The 14,717-nt window shown below is 54.4% G+C and overlaps 1 protein-coding gene across 6 annotated transcripts in view; it reads left to right on the forward strand.

Annotated features, from left to right (window-relative positions):
• The window catches only part of DLGAP4 (DLG associated protein 4), a 179,612-nt gene that overhangs the window by 85,217 nt on the left and 79,678 nt on the right, over window positions 1–14,717 (forward strand). For all 6 annotated transcript variants that reach the window (XM_063349695.1, XM_063349697.1, XM_063349699.1 and 3 more), the window contains one exon: window positions 14,109–14,202. The gene's annotated coding sequence lies outside the window, so the exon portion shown is untranslated. The remainder of the gene's footprint in view (window positions 1–14,108; window positions 14,203–14,717) is intronic.

Below are 14,717 nucleotides of genomic sequence, written 5' to 3' on the forward strand. Positions count from 1 at the left end.
ATGAGCTCCGGCTTTGTCTGGGCTGGGGAATACATGTTGTAGCTAGTGATGTTAATTAAGCGGTAACTAGACTGATGGAGATTTATTTTCAGGCTGCCTGCTAGAAGAAACTGGTTATATACATCTGGGAAATTGAAAATTGACCTCCTGCTCATTTCCTGTCTTCTCCAAAGCAACAGTTAATTATCGCGGTAGCCGGCAGAAGCCGTGGGGTAGGCTCCTCCAGGCAGCGCTCCCCGGGGGCCGCCCAGATGGGCCTGGCAGGAGGCATCTCTGGAGCCTGGTCCTCATCCTCCTCCATCCCAGATCCTCATCCAGGCCATCAGCCCTGAGGCTGGCTGGGGGTGGCCTGGCGTGGTCTCCCAGTGCCCCTTCCTTGCCTTCCTCCCACTCCCAGTCAGCGCAGCCCCGGGGAGAGGGAGGCTGCTCATGGGAGCAGAGATCTTTAGGCCTGGAAAAGGGGGGAATGTGGTCGGCCCGGGGGGCAGATAGGACAGCTCAGGGCTCAGCTCAGCACTCAGGGCATGCGACACTACGTCCCTGGGAGCAGTTTCCACAGTGGGGACCGCAGGAGCTGGCTCTGGGTTCTAAAAGACCTTCTTTTGAAGGTCCAAAAGACTGGAGGTCTCTCCCTGTCTCCATGGCTGACCTTCCCTATCCCGTGCCTCAGTTTCCCCTGAGTGACAGTGATGACTTGAGTGAGGGTGATGGATTTTGCACTTAACAAGGTCCATCCTTTGGCCGCAGAAGAGGCCAGCAGCACTCGCTCTAGAACCAGTGGCTCCAGTTGGTACGGGATGCTCTGGTTTTCCACACCTGTGCAACGTGAACTACTCCTTGACAGGTTTTCCTCCATCTGGCTTTGCAGACCACCTTAGTCTCTATCTGGGCATTGCGCAGCGGGCTGGAGCGTGGAGCCGCCGGACTCCTGAGACCTGCCTGCATGGAGCTCACTGGGCTCCACTGGGCCACGCTGGGGAACTCCCCCATCTGCTGGGCTGGGGGGCTGCGAGTCCCTGGGGTGGGACCAGCCCCGCGCCCCACACCGCTCCCTCCTCGCAAGAAGGCAGATGATGCCAAAGGGGTCCGGGCTTGGGGAGAAGCAGCAGCTGCCTGGAAAAGCACCAAAGGGCTTTACAGCCTGTCTGGCGTAGCGCTGGGGCTACGGGCTCCATCTGCTCCCAGTCTCGGCCAGCAGCAGAGGGGAGGCCTGCATGGGGAGCGGGGAGAACAAGCGGCACTTCGCTTTTAGGTACTCTTAACCCTTGAGTTTCAGGCGACCTGCAAACAAAGCCCACAGCCCCCACACAATCTCCTGGTTAGCGCCAAAAAACAGCACAGCAGTCGCCCATAATGCTTTTATAATCTGCTTTCTTTAAGATGACTGTTCCCACAAGAAAGGGAGGGGGAGGCATGATTAATTTTCATTAGCCTTGTAAATAATAAGCTTGTTTCCGCTAGTCTTGCCCTGTAATTAGGGCTCTGGTTCCAGGGCCCTGCAGAAGGAAGCTGAGATTTGCTGGTGACTCACGGGAAGCCAGGCCAGCCTGGATATCCCAACCTGGGCCAGGAAAAGGAAAGCGGAGCCCCCTCGGAGCTTGCCCTCACTGCGGAGGGGAAGGAGGCAAGGGATAGCGGTCCTCCGAGGCGGGAGGGACAGGCCCACCTGAAGGAAGCGTAGGCTGAGGTTTGCACATCATTATTCAAACGAAAATGAAAGCGAAGCTTCTGCCAGCGCCTGCCCCAAGAGCTGGATGTTGAATATGGACGTGGGATGATCTCGGGAGGAGCTCAGTGCCTCGGAGACGGGGCGGGGAAGGAGCAACCTGGGTATTTGCGTTGAACCCGGGGCCGACCCGCGGCCGCCAGCGCCCAAGCACAGCCTGTGGCCACAGCGCCGTGGAAATACCCGCTCTCGAACCACGGAGCGAACAAACCTCTACAGCTGAGGGCACCGCGGTGTCTCCGCGGGAGGGAGCACACGACGGTGACGTGGGATCTTTCAGGTCGATACGCAGTTGGGGGGACTCAAAACCTCAGATGGACAAGAGGGGGAAGTTTTGGAGCCTCCATTTCTATTTTGGTGCCTGCCAAGCAAAAACATTTCAGGTTTTAACCTGAAAATGCTGTTTGGATATATTTTAAAGAAAGAATGTTATTTTATAACAAAATGATTGAACAGTTTGAAAAAAAACGAACCAACCCAAAAAAGGATTTTTATTATAGATGCCGAAAGAACCGCCATGCTGATCCCAAAACACTTATGCCAATTCCTCTGGAAAACCGAACAAAAATTTAATCGCAGGAAAGCCTGAAAGAAACAATCCTTTCGTAAGTTTATCCAGAAACCGAAAAACTTCTGGGCACGCAGCTCCCCTGCCCTGGTCTCTGGGAGCTGTGCCGTCTGTGGTGTGACCTTCCTTTCTCAAAGCTCCCGTGGACGAGGTGGCTCTCAGCAGAGAAAGGAAGGACCTGTCGCACGTGGTCCCCCAGAGAGGCTGCATGCCAGGCAGACCTCCAACCCAGCTGATGAAGACCAGGGCTGGAGCCTCCTCCCTGGCGCACGTCTGTGGAGCCCATGGCACAGGGCTTTGTGCGGAGAAGTGCCTGGTTGTCCCTCATCAACCCCGCTTGTGCCGTTTCACGCCAGAGCCGCGGGGAAACAGCCTCCTCCAGAGCGGTTTTCTCCTCTGCTGGCTGCTGCCCTGTCCCTGAGCTGCCTGATCCGTGCCCCTACCCCAGGCACCCCGGGGCACGGCAAAGGAGCGTGGCCTGGCACGCGGTGTCCTTCATCACTATGTCCCCAACTCAACACCTTCTTTTTGACAGGATGAGGCTTGGCCCTACCTTGCCACACGCCCTTGTGCCAACCAGTGGCGCCACGCTGACCACAAACTCCTCTGTTCTCCCCTCCCCCGGGGAACAGGTATTTCACTGCCACTCCAATTGTATTTTTCCGTAGCTTTACCTAGGTTGCGTTACACCCTCCCTTGCTGTCGGCTGGATCCTACACTTCTGTGTGCCCCAAAATGCCTGCTCGCCGGGACGTGTTGGGACACAGGGTTTTTGGCTTAGCCTGAGGTGGAGGTGGCAAGCGAATGTCTCTCTTGCGGTATTTGGCAGCGCGTGATTCATTCCTTTCAGCCAACGTACTGATATTGCTTGGGACCAGACCTCGTGCCTGAGCATCATGTTCCCCAGCTCCATAGCTCCCCCAGGGGCAGGGGTTGCGGGATATTAGGCCAGAGCAGAGGTGACACAGCCACCTTGATAGAACTTGTGCAGGGAACTGTAGTTGGAGAATTTAGTGACTTCTAGGAGGGAGCCGGCTGTTTTATTGCAGGGGGCTCATGGACGATCCCTTCCCACCGTGCAGCAGCACGAGAGCGTGTAGGTGGCGGGGGGGTAGCAGTGCTAGAGGCAGGAGTGCTGTCAGCGGGTGCCGGCCCGCGCTGCGGGGTGGTGCTGGGCCCGTCTCGCCCAGGGCAGCTGCACAGTGTCGGGAGGCTCATGGCCGAGCAGCGGCGCTTTGTTCTGCCTCAAAAAATTCACATTGGAAGAAATAAAGAGGGACTCGTGGGGCTGAGATCTGGGAAACGGAGCATGCACCAAAGCAGGGAACTGCTGCTTCCGTTACTTTTCTCCCTAATGACAGGACAAAGCGTCACTGAAAGTAGTCAAGGCAGGATCGTTTTTCCACAAGCAAAACTCACTTGTGGAACTCACTGCCAGGAGACATCAGAAGCACAAAGCTAAGGAATTTTCAAAAGAGAAAAAAAGAGCCGAAAGGGATGTGGGTAAGGACAATGTCTCTGCCTACAAGAGGGGAAAGCCAGTCTTTGGGTCCTCTAGAAAATGCAATGCCCAGGATACCACCGGCACGGGGCACCTCCAGGAACGCCTCCATCCCGGCAGGACGCACATAATCCCTCCTTGGGCTTTCGAGGTTCTCCCTTACCTGTGCACGCTGCTCAGCGCAGTGGGGCGGTCATGCTGCCCGGCTCAGGCAGCCTGGGAGGTGAACTGCAAAGCCAGGGGGGAGCCACCGACGAAGGGCACATCATCTTCTCCAGTTTCAACGCGCGAGAAGATGCACAGCTTCAGCAAGACCGTTGTGGCTAAACACTACTGGAGTCAGGAAAATAGTCATCCTGGCTCGGGGTGACCACCTATTTTACAGCCACCCAACGGTCTGAGAGCAGCCAGTGGCTCCTCTGCTGGGTGCTCATCCCCGGTGTGGGCAGGACCTCGGCCACGCTCTGCACATGAGCCCATGGGAAGAACCTCCTGCCGAAGAGCTAAGACACAGCCCCTTCTGGGAACAGTGTTTTCCCGACCTAGCAGATGCAGCAAAACCCCTTCTTGAAAGAGCTGTTTGCTACGGAAAAAACAATTGGCACACTAATTAGAAGCGACTGATTAAAGGACTGAAAGGGGATTACTCATCTTGTTAAAGGCAGGCACCTGCAGAGCTCTTCTTGCTATGGGAGCGACAGCATCCTCCATACCGCAGAGAGGACACCGCTGCTCAGCCCTGACCAGCGTAGCGTGTCCTCTCGCCCAGCGCAGACCTGCAGCCGCCAGCCCAGCGCATCCCGAGGAGCTGCAGCAAATGGATCCAGGGCCGGCGGGTGGCTGTCGGGATGACAGCAGCGCGGCGCAGCGCCGCAGAACAGCCAGGCTGGGCAAACACAGCACCACCCGCTCCCAGCCACGCGACCCGAGCCCCACCACAGGCAGGGGGTGTCTGCCCGCACACAGCCCCCTCGCTTTCTGGGCTGGCTCTTCTCTTCTAGCACCAGCACGGTCTGCCCTTACGTGGGTTCGCCACAGACGGCTTCTCCACGTGCTTCATCTTTTCCATCCCTTGCAAAGACGCAGCCACGTCAGAGCAGGGCTCAGGTGAGAAGCACGGAGCAGAGACCTGCCCCAGGAAGGTCCAAGTGGTTCCGCCTCAGTGGCGCCCAGTTAGGCGATGCAGATTATCCCAGATGTCGTGCCAGGAGCTTTGCTGGAGCGCTCAGTAGCAGAGCAGGTGAAGGGACAAGGCTAAGGGCTTCTCAGCGGGAGCTATGCAAGCACGGGGCTTTGTGACACGCGTGGTTGTGTGGCAGACCCGGTTTAGAGATTTTTTGCTGAGATTTTGAGTGTCCACATCAGGTTTTGTCCAGCCCCAAAGGGAGGTGCTGCTCTTTGTCTCTTGTTAGCCTGAGCAGACAAGCAGTGTCAGGGAGGGAGAGAAGGAAGCGGTCAAGGACAGGTCGTTCAGATCTCCTCTGCCACAGGAGGGTAGGTCTTCCTCCTGTGGGGCTCAGTCAGCGTGGTCAGGACACGGGCACTGTGCAGCAGGAAACCCCCAGGAACCAACCAGGAACCGGCTTCTCAGTTCCCTGGGTGAGAACAGCGAGAACAGACCCTGCAGAGCCGCAGGCTGGGAACAGGCTGGGCAGCAGACGAGGTGGCCCCAAGCCAGCTCCTCTGGCCTTCTCTTTACTCTGTAGCCACACTTCAGCTCTGGCTGGCTGTCCCACCTGCACAATCAAACCCTGTGTCCTCTGGCTTTGCACGATTGGCTGAAGGTTAAAATAAAAGCCAGCAGAGACAGCGAGCATGTGCCAATCCATGGCTGAATTGCAACGGTAGGCACCGGGGAATCTGCTCTTCCTTGGCTTTGGGTCAATGTGCCTCCGTCCTTTTCCACAGTCACGCGTAACCTTCTTGGAAAACCTCTTCCAGGTGCACAGCCGTCACTGCAGGCCACGTCCTGCTTAAGCTTGGGCTGTAGCCAACAAATCTGCGGCGCCCTAAGCCTGCCCTGCAGCCCCCAGAGGGGTTTCACCTCATCCTTCCCTCCCCTGGCTCAAGCCTGGCCCTGCTGCGCTGGTGAGTGCAGATCCCCTTCTCAGCCTGGTCCGTCAGCAAGAGGCTGGAGGTGTTTTCCATACGTGCCTGGTGTTACTGCTGGCAGTGTTCACACCTTCCCTCTAGGTCGGCCAGGTGGTAGTTTGGGTGGAACATGGAGTTTCTTGGAAGAGGTGATGTCCAGGTGCCAGATGCCAGAGCATCACCAGTAATGTTCTCCCATAGGGCCAGACACTCTCCCCTGGCCTCAGCTCAGGCTTTAGGGGAGGAAAAAACCTGCAGGAGGGGTGGAAACTATCATGGGAAAGCATTCAGCACACGAGAAAGGCTGAGAGCTGGCATGGAGGTGCTGTCTGTAGGGTGAACAGGTCAGCAGGGGTCACCTGGGGCAGTGGCCCATCTGTGGCCCATGCCAGGTTCCTAGGAGAGAGCCAGCCGCCTGGGCAAGGGCAGCTCCCTGAGCCAAGCTGTACCTGCACCCGTGCACTTCCCAGCCCTTCACAGGCTTTCTCCTGGGCCGCTGGCTGCATCTCAAAGGCATCTCGATCTCTACAACATCTGTCTCCTGGAAGAGGTAAAGCATGAAATCGAGGACCCTGAACATGTGCGAGTGTCCCATTTCTCTCAGTGTCCCAAATCAGAAGTACGGTCACTTCTAGAAAGGCAATAGCAACTGAGGAAGAAATCCCTAAGTTTGTTTACCCTTCGGGTCTCAGAACTGCATTTGAACTAAACATCTTGGGAAGAACCTCCCAGGTGACTTGAACTTTTGCCCATGGTGGAGAATGTATTGCTACGCTCAACGGAGTGTAGTCCTTTTAATGGCTGATTGCTCTTGTTTGTTAAAGATAAAACCTTTCTTTGGCTGTGGTCCGGACTGACCCATCTTCAGGTGCCTGCCCCTGGGCGCGCGTGGGGTGCTGGCTGCCGCGCTGCAGAGCCCTCTGTCGTCAGCCTGCTAAGCACTGGTGGTCTGCAGTTGTGTTCCTGGTGTCTCCCGGTGTGAGCCACATCATGCAGTCCTTGTGGCTCTTCTATAAACCACCTCCAGTTTATCAACGTCCTCCCAGATATCGAGCTGCCAGAAAAGGACCCTCTTTTCTAGTAAGATACTGTCTGTGCCACGCACAGGCCCTGCTTCTGCTGCAATGTCCTACACTGATTGAAGCAGTCTCATAGAGGAGAAGAGTCTCATAGAGGGGGAGGTCATCCTCCCCCTCTACTCTGCCTTGGTGAGGCCGCACCTGGAGTACTGTGTCCAGTTCTGGGCTCCCCGGTTCAAGAGGGACAGGGAACTGCTGGAAAGGGTGCAGCGGAGGGCTACGAGGATGATTAGGGGACTGGAACACCTCTCTTATGAGGAAAGGCTGAGGGATTTGGGTCTCTTCAGTCTGGAAAAAAGACGTCTGAGGGGTGACCTTATCAACGCTTATAAATACTTAAAGGGTGGGTGTCAGGAGGATGGGGCCAGGCTCTTTTCAGTGGTGCCCGGGGACAGGACAAGAGGCAATGGGCACAAACTTGAACATAGGAAGTTCCACCTAAACATGAGGAGGAACTTCTTTACCCTGAGGGTGGCAGAGCACTGGAACAGGCTGCCCAGAGAGGTGGTGGAGTCTCCAACTCTGGAGACATTCAAAACCCACCTGGACATGTTCCTGTGTAACCTGCTCTAGGTGACCCTGCTCTGGCAGGGGGGTTGGACTAGATGATCTCCAGAGGTCCCTTCCAACCCTATGATTCTATGATTCTATGATTCTATGATTCTATGATTCTCACCGTGATTTTGGACAGAGGTCTTACGTCCAGCTGTTTAGCCACCATGTCTCTCGAGTCCGTCTTGGAGTCATACTAGGATACAGTTCTCAGTACAACTCTCCAGTTAAGTTCCTCACAACAAGGCAACCCCATTTCCATGCATGACACAAAGATGCAGGTCAAGGCCGTCAGGCTCAGCAGGGTGAGCTGGTGTGTTGTGGAAGGCCCCATACCTTCTCCATCTTCTGCTTCATCTTCTAGGACACAGATCCGTAAGCTTTACAGGTAGATATGACTCAAAAAGCTGACCTTGCCTGCCATGACATTCAGTGTCCCTCTTTGCGCCCTCATTCCTCCCTGAAGGTGTTGATTTTAACATTTGCTGATTTTAACACTCCAATTATGTTGTGACTCTCCAAGCCAGACTTTGGGAGCACAACTAGGTCGAATCTGTGTCCATACGTGAGCAGAGTGCATTATCCAGGCTCCCTGGCATCGGTGTGAAGGCAATTAAAGAATTTCTTCTCTTCAAGTCCCTTGCTGTCTGGACCAATTTTATTCTCAACATCACGATGTCACACTAATGAAGTCTCCTCAGTCCCTCCTACTTGCCCTTCTTCTTCATTGTTTCATATCCTCCTGGGTCTGTCCCACACCCTCCGTGCTCCCCATGCCCGCAGAGGAAGGTCTTCCATCGGGAACAGCATCTGATGGACCGCTGCACCGCACCGGACCCTGCCAGCTCACACCCCCACGCTGACAGCTGGGCACTGCCACAGGAACCTTCTTCTGCCCCAGCAGACCCTCCAGCATGCCCTGCCCCACCACCGCCCTCTGCATGCCCAGGACCTCTTGCCTGTGAGGTGCATCGTTAGTGCAGATTAGCGAATCCCTCCGCAGCAATTACAGGCTACCCAGCCTGTGGACACCCAGCGTATCTGGGCCCTGGGGAGGGACCGTGTCACCCACCGGCCAGTGACATCCCTCAGTAAGAGGGATCTTCCCTGCTGGGTGTGATTATCTCACTGCGTGGACCGGAGAGGCTCCGTTCTGCTCCACCCAGCTCCATCTCCCATTTCTCCACCAGGAACCTCAGAGCTGTTTTCTGCTGTTCCTGTGCTAAGAATTGGTAGCCTCCATCTGCAGGGAGTTGTGTCCTGTCCTCTTCTCTCTGGTGCTGCTGGCCTGCCCAAGCTTCAGCCTTCAGTCAGGCAGAGCAGACCCTAGGTGTCTGTGTGTTTATTCAGTAAAATAATGAACCAAATTTTAATATAAGATCTTACCGGAAGGGAGGGTGGTATTTCTTACAGATGAAACAGATTTCAGTCACTCAGACTCATTCTCTCTGAAGTCTTTCTCCTTCGTGTACCCACAAGCTCCAGGGCTTATGGCCGGGAGGCTTTGCCAGGCTTAGCTGTGTGCAAAATTAAAGAAGAGGAGCGCTGCTGTCGGCTCCCCACTAGGTCTCTGAGGTTCCTCTTCACTGACAGTGATATGGGGTTTGGATCAGTCTTTTACACCCTCTAGGAGCGCAAGGTCACAACGGGTGGGTCTTTCGCTTCGGCTTCTTGCTGACTTCAACTTCCATAAATCTTCGGCAAGATTATCGTGCATTGTTCTTGGGTTCAGGGTGCCTTCCTGTTGGGAGAGCAGGAAGGGGAACAGCACAGGCAAGAGGCTGTAACCTCGATTCCCTCCTCCCGTGACCTAAACAGAACTCTTCTGCTGACAAGTCGTCCCTGCGGCACCTTTGCGGGGTGCCGGCCTTTGGGCTCGGAGAGAGGAACACGTTCCTCACGGTTCAGCAGGACTTTGCCACTCTTCCCACCTTTGCTCGATCCGTTTCCTCTGGTGCTTTCACAGCCATGTTTTCCCATTCGTACCTCCTTCAGGAGAATCTTAATACTGGCTACAAATCGCTTCGCTTATGAACAGCCATATCTCATCTGTGCTCTCCGCTCTCTCCGCAGTGTGCTTTATTCCCTTCTTGAATGTGAGGCAGTGATAGCTCTCAAATCAGGCCCCGAGCATCCTTCACACGAAATTTAATTCTTTCGGGGAGGCCCAAAGGAGCTAAGTGTATTTGTTTTATCCAGAGAAATGGTTAGGAGATTAGAGGTACAAGAACACACGTATATTTATTTTCATTATTTCTGTTGCTGGATTTGCCCAGAACGATGCGATGGCCTATTTCATAAAGGAGAGCAGGCCAGAGGGTTGTGATGACTCTATCTGAACTCACACTCTGTAAATCTGTGTATTAGAAGGCACTCGAGTTAGGGATGATAGCAGGAGGAAGGGAATATTGCATTCAGTAGTGCTTGCCGTCACTGGCAGCCTGCGTGCCTGGCTGTGCTCTTCACCCGTTTCTCACCGCCCTTGTGCTGGCCCTGCTCATCCCCTGCATCCCTGTCCACGCTCCTGCTGTGCTTGCAGGATCTTCACTGGGGCTCACGGCCTTTCTGCCCTACCAGAGCTCTGGGGCCGGCATGGGGCTGGCTGCGAAATAGAGAAGCCCAGGCAGATGACCGTGCTGGTTCCCCGACACAAGGACTTCGTTTCTTTTCAGGTTTAACAAGAAGCAGACACGGGCAGTTTGCTGAGGCTCTTTCAAGTTTGGAAGACAAGCAGCGGGAGGTGAGGGACCAGCCAGGGAGGGACCTCCCTTTCTCACACAGACCCAGCCCAAAATGCTGCTTTTTGAGCCTGTAATGTTTCACGATATTTTCACTAAAATTAAGTCCCAGCATCATCTGCGCCTTTCCAGGAGCACCCACCACGAGTGCTCTGCTTGCCTTGCTCTGCTCAGGTTATGGCCACACCAGTGTGGCCCCAGAGGTGGCCGCGTGGAAGGGAAAGACCATCCTGAGCTTCGCATCGTGCTGCCATGTGAGCAGGCTGGGCTTTCCACTGCTCAGTCGTGACTGAAACCCCCGCTGACTTTGTCTGGAGGCTCCAGCAGGCAACAGGATCCCTTACTCAGAGTTGCCTCTTTCCATCACTTAGCTGCAGTCACCTCTAAGGGGTCATGAATGCCAGATCAGTCTCTTCAAGGCCTTCTCCAGCCACACTTCAAGTCCAATGGAACCGCATGGGCTACAGAAGGCAGGCTGTGCCCCTCCTCTCCTAGACCAAGGCTCAGATGAACAATAATCATGAGCTGATTCCCCAGTGAAGTGTGGCTGCAGAGCATCTGAGGCCCTAGTTCACCAAAAGCATCTTGAATCATGTGGGGAAGTGACATCAGCTCATCAGCAGGACAGCCCTCAGCAAATAACAGCACGGCAGCACGCAGACCACCCTGGAAGGACCCTTGGCTTCTTTCTCTGCCATCCTGTGTCTTCATCGCTTGGAAGTTGGGAGACCCCAGCTCCCCACCATTCCCCTTGGTCTGCAATCCACTTGCCTGAGGTTCCGCCACCTCTCGTGGCAGTGTGTGTCCTTCCTCACATCGCCTTCAGTCCCAGCCCCTCCACGCAGCAGCCATGACGTGAGCAAGCTGCTCCTGAGAATGGGAGAAAGAGGGGAATGACGGAGGTGGATCACTGGTAGTTAACGTAACGTAATTGTGCTGGTGGCACAATTGTTCATTTGCATTTCCTTGGGGCGTCGATGCTGATATTAATTAAAGGTAATTATAGCACTGCTTTCTCAGTGCAACAGTAGCATGCAAAGACAAAAACAGTATTACAGACAGAAAGGTTTGCTCCTCCAGAGCTTCAATAGCATCTCTTACTTTGAGAAATCTGCCAGGTGAGTGGAGGCCTGGAGCCCAGGTGCTGCTCCTCCCACCCATCAGAGTCACCGTGCCCAGGGGTCCCAGGATCGACACCGTTCCTAGATGTACTCCAGGATACGCTGAAGGTGCTGGTGACGGTCACAGACATGATGGGTGGTGGCAGTACTGAAGAGATACTTCCAGTGCAAGTAGCTACTGGTGGTGATATGGGATGCTGGGCACTAGTGTTGAATACTTGTGCACACAGGAGGGATGCTGAGAGCATTGCTAGCAGAGGCCGGTGCCTCTCATGATGGACATTCGTGGTACGTAGTGTTACCTGTCATGACAGTACTGGTGGCATTAGAGCAGGAGAGCCATAGCTTTGCTGCTGGCAGCTGGATGCTGATGCTTGGAGGGCTGCAGGTAGCACTAGCCATGGATAGTGGCTGTGCTAATGGCTATTGGAGGCTCTGCACATCTGGATTACTGGCTGGAACCTAACTCAAGTCACTAGTAGCTGGAATTCACTTTTCACACGAGGAGAGCTGTGAAAGGGCTGGGTGGTGTCAATGCAATTATCATTGCATGGCTACCCGCAGCGCCCAGGCTCATCGTACCGAGTCTTATCCCATTCACGCAGCGCTATATTTGGTGCTGGGAGCAGTTGCCTTTTGGCAGCAACCTACAACCTCACTGATATCTCTGAGTTCCGGAATGTTTGAGCCTGGGATGTGGAATTGTCCCTTGTCTTCGAGAGCTGATGCCTCCAAAGCAGAGGCTTCCTCGGTTAGGTGGAAGTATGTTTACTGTACCTTCTGGATAGAGCATCTGTCTCGGGTTTTCACAGCTGAGTACCGATCAGCAGCAAGAAACTCAAAAAACGAGTGTTTTAGTGTGGGAGGCAGGTGAGCTGTGGGGACAGATGTGACTGCCCTGTCTGAACAAGGGATGTCTCCTGCTTGGCTTTCTCAGGGCGTGTGCCTTTCCTTTAACCATTTCCTCTGCGTTGCTGTTCAAGTGGTACGGAGCCAGTGGGAAGGTGAAGAGGGTTGGTACCGGCTTTAGGAGGGCAGTCCTCTGATCTTTCCACGCTTTCCATTTGTCTGTCTGTTGGGATATCCACCGTGAGAGTCTCTGAATGCCTCTTGAACACCAAGTCCTTTTATTCTGTACCTGCGCTGTATCTGTCCATCTATCCAGTCTTTGCTCCCTTGGGACAGATTGTAAGGAGGGCTGTTGAGCACGTTTGGAAGGGACTCTGTCATAACCCAGGCATACGTTGCACTTGGCGTGTTTGTAAAGACCCCCTGGGCACGAGTTAACCTGGGGAGAAAGCCCCTCTTGCGGGGCGGTTGGCAGGGTGAGAGCAGGATCTCCTGGGCACTGCAGTGCCCATCTCTCCTCTCTGGGGACAAAGAGCTCGTCTTGTCACTGGAACTAACGGCACCGGTTTGGTCTTCTTCTGATTCACCAGAGAGGGAGTCAAACCCACCACTCAGATCCAACTTTCCTAGAAAAATTGCCAAGGTTTGTATCCTTGTCCCAGCCTTCCGTATGTCCTCCCAGTCAAGAAACTGGGGTTCGCCTATTTTAAAACCCCCTTGAACTCCGGCAGGCCTTCTTAAGTCCCACGTGGCCTCCCCTGTTCAATTAGGAATGAAAAAAAAATACCATCATAGGAAGGCTGACTCCTCAATTTGAGTTACCGTGCCATTCCCATGGCTTCTCAGCAGCAAAAGCCTGAATTCCCCAGGTTGTCCCAGCACCGTGCCTGCGTCTTCTCAGTGCAGAATTGATGTAAACCCCAAGTAATATTTAATCGCACTGATAAAATAATTCAGGCTGTGTTCTCTGATGTGACGCGTAGGTTTTTGAGGGCATTAAGAAACGTGGCGGGGGGGGGGGGGGGCTTTCCCTGTATTTATTTACTTTAGTTTTCATACGGGGAGCGTTTTTTGCAGTTGTTTGCAGTGTAGCTGGTGGTGAATGACGACGAAGAAAGAAGTACAACGCTTTAGCTGCAATACAGTAGCACCTAGTGACCAGAGGGAAGAGATTTACAGTGTAAGCTGCTCAAACGAGAGTTTAAGGAGCAGCATTGGGAGGTGAAAGCAAGACGCAGATTTTGGCAGGGGTATAGCTAGGACACACCAAAGGTAACTGGCTGCCATCTGCCACCCCCGTCACGGGGGTTACCCCCAGCATTGTCCTTCCTGCCTTACCAGGCTCTGTTCTCCCGTGGCAAAGATGAGGCACGGAGGGTTACAGAATCACCCCTCCTCAGGGCAGCAAGCTCCTGGCATGGCCAAAAAAACGAAGATACAGCCACAGGCAGCAAGGGGCTTCCTTGAGGGATTATTTCATGGCAAAGAAACAAGGGAAGGAAAGTCAAAGAGCACTTTCCCACGAAGGGCCTTGTCCCAGCCCTCTGCCCCCGAGCAAGGAGCCCAGGCATTTTGCATGTTCTCCTCCCCACGTAGCTGATTTCCAGTCCATCCTTCCAGTCCACATGTAACGCAGAGGGACGTGGGACCCACTTCTGCACCTTCCCCCTCTCCCACGGATATCGCCTCTGCTTCTTGACATAGGATGCTTTCTCACATTTGCCTTGTGCCTTTGCTAGGACTTGATGAAGAAAACCCAGCTGTCAAATCAGAGTTGTTGTGCCTTTACGGCACCAGGGTTACGGCCTGGGCCATTTGTCAGGAAGACACCACTCCGTTCTTTGTGACCTGAGGACATTTTCTCTTTTCTCTCTGCCTGGCAGGTCTTCATGAGGGACAGCTCTGGAGCCCAGAAGGACACAAGGTGCACAGGATGCTGAATCTGGCCTAGTCCCCAAGCCCAGCGAGCTGTGAGAGGTAGAGTATAGCCCAGGGACGACCTTGGGACTCTTCAGAAACGGCCCTGGGGGGAACGGGATGGACAGAGACGGCGGTGGGCTCGTGGCATGAGGGGCAGGAGGGAGAAGGAGGCGGGGAAGGGGAGCTGGAGAGGGTGTTTCAATGACAGCCCTCCATCTAGTAGTGAACCCCGCAACACGCCCATCACTAAAATAAAGTTATGAAATCTAATACCGATTGCTATAGTAACGTCACGCCTCCGCGCTGACCTAGTTTAAGACAAAGGAAGTGTTCCCGCAGCTTTGAGCACACAGGAGGCTGCAGACGCGTCTCAGTCTGTGCTCCGGAAAGAATGGCAGAGGGAGCTGCTGGCTTTTCCTCACCTGCTTCCCCTTGCCCCAAGACCCTCAGGCAACGTGAGCTGCCGTATCTCAGGCACTGAACAAATCCACTGCCAGAGAGCATCTCCATCCTGCATCCCAAACGCGGGCAGGGCCCCACCTGGCTTCATCTGGACCCTTCTAGCTTCATCT

The sequence above is a fragment of the Chroicocephalus ridibundus genome, chromosome 12 (assembly GCF_963924245.1).
Source record: "Chroicocephalus ridibundus chromosome 12, bChrRid1.1, whole genome shotgun sequence".
Classification (NCBI taxonomy): domain Eukaryota; kingdom Metazoa; phylum Chordata; class Aves; order Charadriiformes; family Laridae; genus Chroicocephalus; species Chroicocephalus ridibundus.